Genomic DNA, 10,217 nt, shown 5'->3' with positions numbered 1-10,217 from the left:
GTATTGAATCCCCATTTTTATGAGGTGGGAATTGAGGCACAGAGAAGTTACACTACTTGCCCAAGATCACACAGCAGGTAAGTGGTAGAGCCGGGATTAGAACCCAGGTCCTCTGATTCCCAGACCCATATTCTTTCCTCTAGACCACACTGCTTCTACTGATTCCTGCTGCCCCACCCCAGTCCTGGCCACTGTCTATTAACCATCCAGTTCTTCCTGCTGTTTGCTCTGTTATTTCCACTGGGGAGCAAAAGCTTCCTTCACCTCCAGCCTCATCAGACTTCTGTCTCTGCCTGACCGTGCCAGTAGATTCCAGTACTAGTTCTCTTCCTGACTGTGAGCCCACTGTTGGGTAGGGACCGTCTCTATATGTTGCCAACTTGTACTTCCCAAGCGCTTAGTACAGTGCTCTGCACACAGTAAGCACTCAATAAATACGATTGAATGAATGAATGACCAGACAGGGACTGGCGCTAATTTCCTTATATTATGTCTGCCCCAGTTATTGTCACAGTGCTCGACACTTAGAACTGTGACTTAGTGGAAAGAGCACAAAACTCGATTCTTATCCTGACTCTGCTACCCAGTTGCTGTGTGATTTTTCTTCTCTGCGTCTATAAAATGGGGGTGACCTTTTAGATTGTAAACCCCTTGAAGGACAGAGACTGTGTCTAATCTTATTCATTCATTCATTCATTCAATTGTATTTATTGAGCACTTACTGTGTGCTGAGCACTGTACTAAGTGCTTGGGAAGTACAAGTTGGCAACATACAGAGACGGTACCACCCAACAGCGGGCACACAGTCTAGAAAGGGGAGACAGACAACAAAACAACACATATTAACAAAATAAAATAAATAGAATAGTAAATATGTACAAGTAAAATAAAGAGTAATAAATCTGTACAAACATATATACAGGTGCTGTGGGGAGGGGAAGGAGGTAGGGTGAGGGAAATGGGGAGGGGGAAGGGGGGAGAGGAAGGAGGGGGCTCAGTCTGGGAAGACCTCCTGGAGGAGGTGAGCTCTCAGTTGGGAGGAAGGGAGGAAGAGAGCTAGCTTGGCGGATGTGCGGAGGGAGGGCATTCCAGGCCAGGGGTGGATGTGACCCGGGGGTCAACGGCAGGACAGGCGAGAATGAGGCACAGTGAGGAGGTTAGTGGCAGAGGAGCGGAGAGTGCGGGCTGGGCTGTAGAAGGAGAGAAGGGAGGTGAGGTAGGAGGGGGCGAGGTGATGGACAGCCTTGAAGCCAAGAGTGAGGAGTTTTTGCCTGATGTGTAGGTTGATTGGTAGCCACTGGAGATTTTTGAGGAGGGGAGTGACATGCCCAGAGCGTTTCTGCACAAAGATGATCTGGGCAGCAGCGTGAAGTATAGATTGAAGTGCGGAGAGACAGGAGGATGGTAGATCGGAGAGGAGGCTGATGCAGTCATCCAGTTGGGATAGGATGAGAGATTGAACCAGCAGGGTAGCAGTTTGGATGGAGAGGAAAGGGCGAATCTTGGCGATGTTGTGGAGGTGAGACCGGCAGGTTTTTGTGACGGATTGGGTGGGAGGGGTGAACGGGACAGCGGAGTCGAGGATAACACCAAGGTTGCGGGTTTGTGAGACGGGAAGGATGGTAGTGCCATCAACGGTGATGGGAAAGTCAGGGAGAGGGCAGGGTTTGGGAGGGAAGATAAGGAGTTCAGTCTTGGACATGTTGAGTTTTAGATGGCGGACAGACATCCAGATGGAGGTGTCCTGAAGGCAGGAGGAGATACAAGCCTGGAGGGAGGGAGAAAGAGCAGGGGCAGAGATGGAGATTTGGGTGTCATCAGTGTAGAGATGATAATTGAAGCCATGGGAGTGAATGAGTTCACCAAGGGACTGAGTGTAGATAGAGAACAGAAGGGGACTAAGAACTGACCCTTGAGGAACCTCTACAGTAAGGGGATGGGAGGGGGAGGAGGAACTCGCAAAAGAGATGGAGAACGAACGGACAGAGACATAAGAGCAGAACCAGGAGAGGACAGAGTCTGTGAAGCCAAGGTTGGATAGCGTGTTGAGGAGAAGGGGGTGGTCCACAGTGTCGAAGGCAGCTGAGAGGTCAAGGAGGATTAAGATAGAGTAGGAGCCATTGGATTTGGCAAGCAGGAGGTCATTGGTGACCTTTGAGAGGGCAGTTTCCGTGGAACGTAGGGGACGGAAGCCAGATTGGAAGGGGTCAAGGAGAGAGTTGGCGTTGAGGAATTCGAGGCAGCGCGTGTAGACGATTCGTTCAAGGAGTTTGAAAAGGGATGGTAGGCGGGAGATAGGGCGATAACTAGAAGGGGAGGTGGGGTCAAGAGAGGGTTTTTTTAGGATGGGGGAGGCGTGGGCATGTCTTATCATCCAATATCTCCCCCAGTACTTTGGCACAGTGCTTGGCACATAGTAAGGACTTAGTGAATATCACAATTATTATTGTAGGCTCCTTGCCCATTTTCATTTGGCCCACTACCTAATTTTCTTCAGGCTCGGGATGATTTGTTTTTGGCCCGAACCTTTTGGCCCATGTCTACCTTCATGGTTTCCATTTCCTGGGCAGTGTAGGGAAGTGTTTTAGAGAAGAATCAAGCAGAATGAAGAACAGTGGGTTTGGAGTGTGAGGAAGTGATGAAGGCCTGTGGTGGCCTAGTCAGGTCTAATGAGCCAAACCCCAGGCCATGGTCTGACTTGGGCCTTCGAAGTACCCATAGGATATGTTTTAGGCTCCCAAGGTTGGACTAACCCATAGAGAAATGGGCAAAATTATCAATGTGTTTCCATTTCTTTCCATTCTTGAACTGCCCCCCCACCCGATTCTTTTTTTTCCCCAAAATTAAGATGCAAAAAGTCATTCCCCACCTCCACCTTTTTTATGGCATTTGTTAAGCACTTACTATGTTCTAAGTACCAGGGTCGTTACAAGTTAATTAGGTTTGACACAGTCCCTGTCCCACATTGGGACCTCACAGTCTAACTAGGAGGGAGTAGGATTGAATCCCCATTTTATAGATGAGGAAACTAAGGCAATGAGAAGCGACTTGCCCAAGGTCACACAGCAGACAAGTGGCATATCCAGGATTAATACCCTGGTCCTCTGACCCTGAGGCCCAGGCTCTTTCCACTAGGCCACGCTACTCCTTTGACCCCTTGTTTTTAGGAAGATGCCTGTTTGTCCCAAGAAAGTGTCGCAGTGGGTGACAGAACATGACAGCGTCTGCTTCTCAAGGGGATGACCTGCCATCCAGAGCCGGCTGAGAGGACAGAAGGTGAGGGTCATAGAGGGAAGGGGCCTATTCAGCTTGACCTGGGGTACTTGGCAGAGATTTCCAAATGAAATCTTGGAGACCGAATGGGGAAGGTGGGAGTGGGCTGGATCCTGATGGATTGTTCTGCCCCACCGGAAACACCCTGTTCACACAAGCAGATTCAATTCCCACAGGCACAACTGGCAGGAATATAGATTCTGGAATGGGAGTCGCTGCAAATGGCCACCCCCTGGGAGGAATAGTTGATACCTTTCACCCTGCCTCAGAAGTGACTCTGAATAGAGATTGATTGATATCTACTACTCTATTTTACTTGTACATATTTATTCTATTTATTTTATTCTGTTAATATGTTTTGTTTTGTTGTCTGTCTTCCCCTTTTAGACTGTGAGCCCACTGTTGGGTAGGGACTGTCTCTATATGTTGCCAGCTTGTACTTCCCAAGCGCTTAGTACAGTGCTCTGCACACAGTAAGCGCTCAATAAATACGATTGATTGATTGATAGAGGGGCCACCTATCACCTCTGTCCCAACCGAAACAGCCTGGGCCATAATCACCCTCCTTCCTGCTTATGTGGACTGAAGATCCACTGCCTGAAGCTCCATGGTTACGGTGGCCATGGATGGCATTAGAGGCAGTCCATGAGGCCTGGATTCAAGTCTTGGCTCCACTGCTGGCCCGCTGTGTGACCATGGGCACATCACTTAACTTCTCTGTGTCTTGGTTCCCTCATCTGTAAAGTGGGGATGGGCTGGACTGTGAACCCCTTGTGGGACAGGGACTGTGTCCAACCTAATTAGTTAAGGGTCCTGAAGCTGCAAGAAAGGTGTTTTTAATTTATTTTAAACTAAACCAGGTGGGGAGTTGGAGGAATGGGGTATATGGGTTCAATAGTTGCTTTTGAAAAATGTGAGAAAGTCTCTGTGGGACTTTGAAATTTTCTTCAGTGAAAAAATGGAAAGAATCCCATTGAAACAATTTCCTATCTGATGATCAGAGCACCTTGCGATGATGTGCTCTCTGCAGAGGGGCCTGATGAAAGCTGGGCTATCTGTTGTAGGATCAAAGAGCTGTTTGGAGGAACTTTGGAAATACTGTACGGCATGGCTCTGAAGGGAGAGGGCCATGTGCTTTAGTCTTTTCTGAGGGATTGCTCTGATTTAATTCATTTCTCACTGTGCAGCGGTGAGATCCTGCCAATGTCTGCAACCATCATCCTGTCTACAAGGCAGGTTTAAGCTTCATTCAGAAATACCTTCCTCTTACTTCCTGCAGGTCTAGGCAGGAGGCTTCCCAAGTCCTTAGACCCTTGTTAATTGGCCACTTGAAAAGCTTTTGGAAGAACTGGATGGGGTTTTGCATTTCATCATCGTTCCTGTTTCTGGAGATGTTTTTCAATCTGCGGTGAGAAGCAGTGGAAGAGCACGGGCCTGGGAATTGGAGGAACTGTGTTTTATCCCTGCTCTGCCATGTGTCCTTAGGCAAGTCACATAACTTCTCTGTGCCTCAATTACCTCACCTGAAAATTGGGATTTTTCTTGGTTCCCTCCTACTTATCCTGTAAACCCCATGCTTGACGGGGACTATGTCCAAACTGATTAACGTATATCGACCCTAGTGCTTAGAACAGTACTTGGCACATAGTAAGCACTTAACAAGTGCCATTATTATTATTACAGTTATTAATAAAGAGGCAAGGTTTTGTGTCATTGAATGGCAGTCAGCTTTTCCAGACCCTCTCAGAATCCTCGGCTCCAGCGTACCCTTCCTCTGGGAATGCTGACTTGAGCTGATGTGGTGTCCCTGGGGACAGCTTTGCCTCATCCTTCTGGGGCTGCATGGCTCTCTATAATAATAATACTTGTGGCATTTGTTAAGCACTTACTATGTGCCAGGCACTGTACTAAGCACTGGGGTGGATACAAGCAAATTAGGTTGGACGCAGTCCCTGTCCCACCTGGGGCTCACAATCTCAATCCCCACTTTACAGATGAGGTAACTGAGGCACAGAGAAGTGAAGTGACTTGCCCAAGGGCACACAGAAGACAAGTGGCAGAGCCAGAATTAGAATCCATGATCTGACTCCCAGGGCACTGCTCTATTCACTAGGCCAGGCTTCTTGAAATTGGAATCAGCCGTAATAAAACGCTGACTTCTATAATACAGTGCCCCAAGGGCTTAATACAGTTCTCTGCATGCAGTAAGTGCTTAATTAATTAACTAATTAATTAATTCAATCAATCAATCAATCAATAGTATTTATTGAGCACTTACTGTGTGCAGAGCACTGTACTAAGCACTTGGGAAGTACAAGTTGGCAACATATAGAGACAGTCCCTACCCAACAGTGGGCTCACAGTCTAGAAGGGGGAGACAGAGAACAAAACCAAACATACTAACAAAATAAAATAAATAGAATAGATATGTACAAGTAAAATAAATAAATAAATAGAGTAATAAATATGTGCAAACATATATACAGGTATCAATCATATTTATTGAGCGCTTACTGTGTACAGAGCACTGTACTAAGCGTGTAATAAATACCACTGATCATCATCATCATCATCAATCGTATTTATTGAGCGCTTACTATGTGCAGAGCACTGTACTAAGCGCTTGGGAAGTACAAGTTGGCAACATATAGAGACAGTCCCTACCCAACAGTGGGCTCACAGTCTAGAAGGGGGAGACAGAAAACAAAACCAAACATATTAACAAAATAAAATAAATAGAATAGATATGTACAAATGAAATAGAGTAAAAAAATATGTACAAACATATATACACTGATGATATAAGCACCGATAACGTCCAGGAAACTATGACTGGATTCATTTTTCATCCCCCCAGTTTAGGATAATAATAATGATAATGATGACGATGATACTTGTTGAACACTTAGTATGTTCCTAGCACTGTTCAAAGCACTGGGGGTAGATATAACTTAATCAGGTTGGACACAATCCCTGTCCCACATGGAGCTAGTCCTGAGGACTTGTGGTCCCATCTCTCTCTAGCGGATCACAGAGCCAACCACCTGGAAACACTGCTGCCTTTCCACTGCAACATCCAGGGCTCCAGTACTGAAACCCAACGTTTTTTGAGGAAATTGATTAGGGCAGTCGAATGAAGTATGGATTGGAGTCGGGAGAGGCAGGAGGCTGGGAGGTCAGCCAGGAGCCTGATGTAGTAGTTAAGATGGGATATGATAAGTGCTTGGATCAGCCATTTGGATGGAGAAGATGATGGGAAGGTAAAACTGGCAGGATTTGATGAGAGATTCAATATGTGGGTTGAATCATCATCAATCGTATTTATTGAGCGCTTACTATGTGCAGAGCACTGTACTCAGCGCTTGGGAAGTACAAATTGGCAACATATAGAGACAGTCCCTACCCAACAGTGGGCTCACAGTCTAAAAGGTTGAATGAGAGAGAAGAGTCAAGGATAATGCCAGTGGTACAGCTTGTGAGACAGGGAGGATGTTGGTGTCATCTGCAGTGACGGGGAAGTCGGGGGAGAACAGTGGGTGGGTGGGAAGATGAGGATTTTAGTTTTGGATTTGTCAAACTTGACATGCCGGTGGGGCATCCAAGTGGAGGTGTCCTGAAGGCAGGAGGAAATGTGCGACTGCAGAGAAGGAGAGAGATCAGGGCTGGAGAAGTAGATTTGGGACATCTCTGTTTGTTGGGTAGGGACTGTCTCTATATGCTGCCAACTTGTACTTCCCAAGCGCTTAGTACAGTGCTCTGCACACAGTAAGCGCTCAATAAATACGATTGATTGATTGATTGAAGAAGTAGATTTGGGACATCTCTGTTGGGTAGGGACTGTCTCTATATGTTGCCAACTTGTACTTCCCAAGCGCTTAGTACAGTGCTCTGCACACAGTAAACGCTCAATAAATATGATTGATTGATTAGTGATGGTATCAAATAATAATAATAACAATAATGGTATTTGTTAAGTGCTTACTATGTGCCAAGCACTGTTCCAAGCACCGGGGTAGATACAAGGTATTCAGGTTGTCCCACGTGGGGCTCACAGTCTTAATCCCCATTTTACAGGTAAGGTAACTGAGGCACAGAGAAGTGAAGTGACTTGCCCAAAATCACACTGGTGATACGTGGCGGAGCTGGGATTAGAACCCATGACCTCCGACTCCCAAGCCCGTGCTCTTTCCACTAAGCCACGCTTGAAGAGTGAATTAGTAGGTGTAAATGGAAAATTGAAGGAACTCCAATACTGAACCTTGAGGGACTCCCACAGTTAGAGGGTGGAAGGCAATCAATCAAGCAATCAATCAATCACTTGTATATATTGAGTCATTATTTATTGAGTACTGTACTAACTGCTTGAGAGAGTACAGTACAACAAAATTAGTAGACACAATCCCTGCCCATAATGAGCGTACAGTCTAGAGGTGGAGAAAGACATTAGTATGAATAAATAATTTATAATTATAATTGAAAAATGTGTACATATGTGCTGTGGGGGTTGGGGTGGGGAGAATAGCAGGTGTCCCAAGGTCACAGATTGAAGTTCATAGATGATGCAGAAGGGAGAGCAAGCCGGGGCTTAATCAGGGAAGGCCTCTTGGAGGAGGTGTGAAGTTAGTAATGCTTTGAAGGTAGAGAGAGTGGTGACCTGGTGCACATGGAGTGGGAGGCAGAGGAGGAAGCGGAGAAAGAAACCGAGCAACCAGAGAGCTAGGAAGAGAGCTTTCCTTGTCTTACGCTGTCAAGTCGTCTTCGACCCATAGCGACACCATGGACATATCTTTCCCAGAACGCCCCACCTCCATCTGCGATCGCTCTGGTAGTATATCCGTAGTTTTCTCAGTAAAAATATGGAAGTGGTTCACCGTTGCCTCCTTCCGCACGGTAAACCTGAGTCTTCTCCCTTGATTCCCTCCCATGTCGCTGCTGCCCAGCACAGGTGAGTTTTGACTTGTAGCAGATTGCCTTCCACTCGCTAGCCACTGCCCGAGCTAGCAGCGTGGCTCAGTGGAAAGAGCCCGGGCTTTGGAGTCAGAGGTCATGGGTTCAAATCCCGGCTCCACCGCTTGGCTGTGCGACTTTGGGCAAGACACTTGACTTCTCTGTGCCCCAGTTACCTCATCTGTAAAATGGGAATTCAGACTGTGAGCCCCCCGTGGGACAACCTAATCACCTTGTAACCTCCCCAGCGCTTAGAACAGTGCTTTGCACATAGTAAGCGCTTAATAAATGCCATCATTATTATTATTATATGCCTCTGTCTGACACTCCCTCCTGGAGACTACTGGGAACTCTCCATGAGTGGAGGAAGTGAGCTAGGAGAGGACAGTGTCAGTGAAGCGCTTACTGTGTGCAGAGCACTGTACTAAGCGCTTAGCACTGTACTAAGTTTGTACCTATTTATTACTCTATTTTACTTGTACATATCTATTCTATTTATTTTATTTTGTTAATGTGTTTTGTTCTCTGTCTCCCCCTTCAAGGCCCTACTGAGAGCTCACCTCCTCCAGGAGGCCTTCCCAGACTGAGCCCCCTCCTTCCTCTCCCCCTCGTCCCCCTCTCCATCCCCCTCATCTTACCTCCTTCCCCTCCCCACAGCACCTGTATATATGTATATATGTTTGTACATATTTATTACTCTATTTATTTTACTTGTACCTATCTATTCTATTTGTTTTATTTTGTTAGTATGTTTTACTTTGTTCTCTGTCTCCCCCTTCTAGACTGTGAGCCCACTGTTGGGTAGGGACTGTCTCTATATGTTGCCAACTTGTACTTCCCAAGCGCTTAGTACAGTGCTCTGCACACAGTAAGCGCTCAATAAATACGATTGATTGATTGATTGATTGATTGAAGCCAAGGTTGGATAAGGTTTCCAGGAGGAGGGGGTGGTCCGCATTGCAAAGGCAGTAGAAAGGTTGAGGAGGCTTAGGGTGGAGTAGAGACCGGTGGATTTGGCAAGGAGGAGGTTATTGGTGAATTTAGAGTACAATACAAAGGAATTGGAGGATACAATCCCTGCCCTTTCATTCATTCATTCAATCGTATTTATTGAGCGCTTACTGTGTACTAGTGCTTGGGAAGTACAAATTGGCAACATATAGAGACGGTCCCTCCCCAACAACGGGCTCACAGTCTAGAAGGGGGAGACAAACAAAACAAAACATATTAACAAAATAAAATAAATAGAATAAATATGTACAAGGAAAATAAATAGAGTAATAAATATGCACAAACATTCATTCATTCAATCAATCGTATTTATTGAGCGCTTACTGTGGGCAGAGCACTGTACTAAGCGCTTAGTTTACAGTCTCAAGGGGCAGGGAACTCTTGTAAGTGGATAGGCTTTTGCAAAGTCTCTGCAGGCTAGATTTGCAGTAAGACAACTTTAAGGTTCAGGACATAGGAACAATTACCTGGAGGGCAGGGATTGAGCCAGTCCCCTGGGAGCCCAGCAGACAGCATCAATCAATCAATCGTATTTATTGAGCGCTTACTGTGTGCAGAGCACTGTACTAAGCGCTTGGGAAGTACAAATTGGCAACATCAGTTTGGGGTGGAAAGGTGGGGGACTCTTCATTCATTCATTCACTCATTCAGTCGTCTTTATTGAGCGCTTACTGTGTGCACAGCACTGTACTGAGCGCTTGGGAAGTCCAAGTTGGCAACATCTAGAGACGGTCCCTACCCAACAACGGGCTCGCGGCTAGAAGGGGGAGACGGACAACGAAACAAAACACGGGGACAGGTGTCAAGTCGTCCTAACAAATAGAATTAAAGTCTTGAGAAGCAGTGTGGCCTAGTGGATAGAGCATGATCGTGAGAGCCAGAAGGACCTTCTGCGTCATCCATTAGTGGAAAGAGCCCGGGCTTTGGAATCCGAGGTCATGGGTTCGAATCCCGGCTCCGCCTCATGTCTGCTGTGTGACCTTGGG

Source organism: Tachyglossus aculeatus, chromosome 20 (assembly GCF_015852505.1).
Source record: "Tachyglossus aculeatus isolate mTacAcu1 chromosome 20, mTacAcu1.pri, whole genome shotgun sequence".
Taxonomy (NCBI): Eukaryota; Metazoa; Chordata; class Mammalia; order Monotremata; family Tachyglossidae; genus Tachyglossus; species Tachyglossus aculeatus.
The sequence above is the reverse complement of the archived record's forward strand: the minus strand, read 5'-3'. Positions refer to the sequence as shown.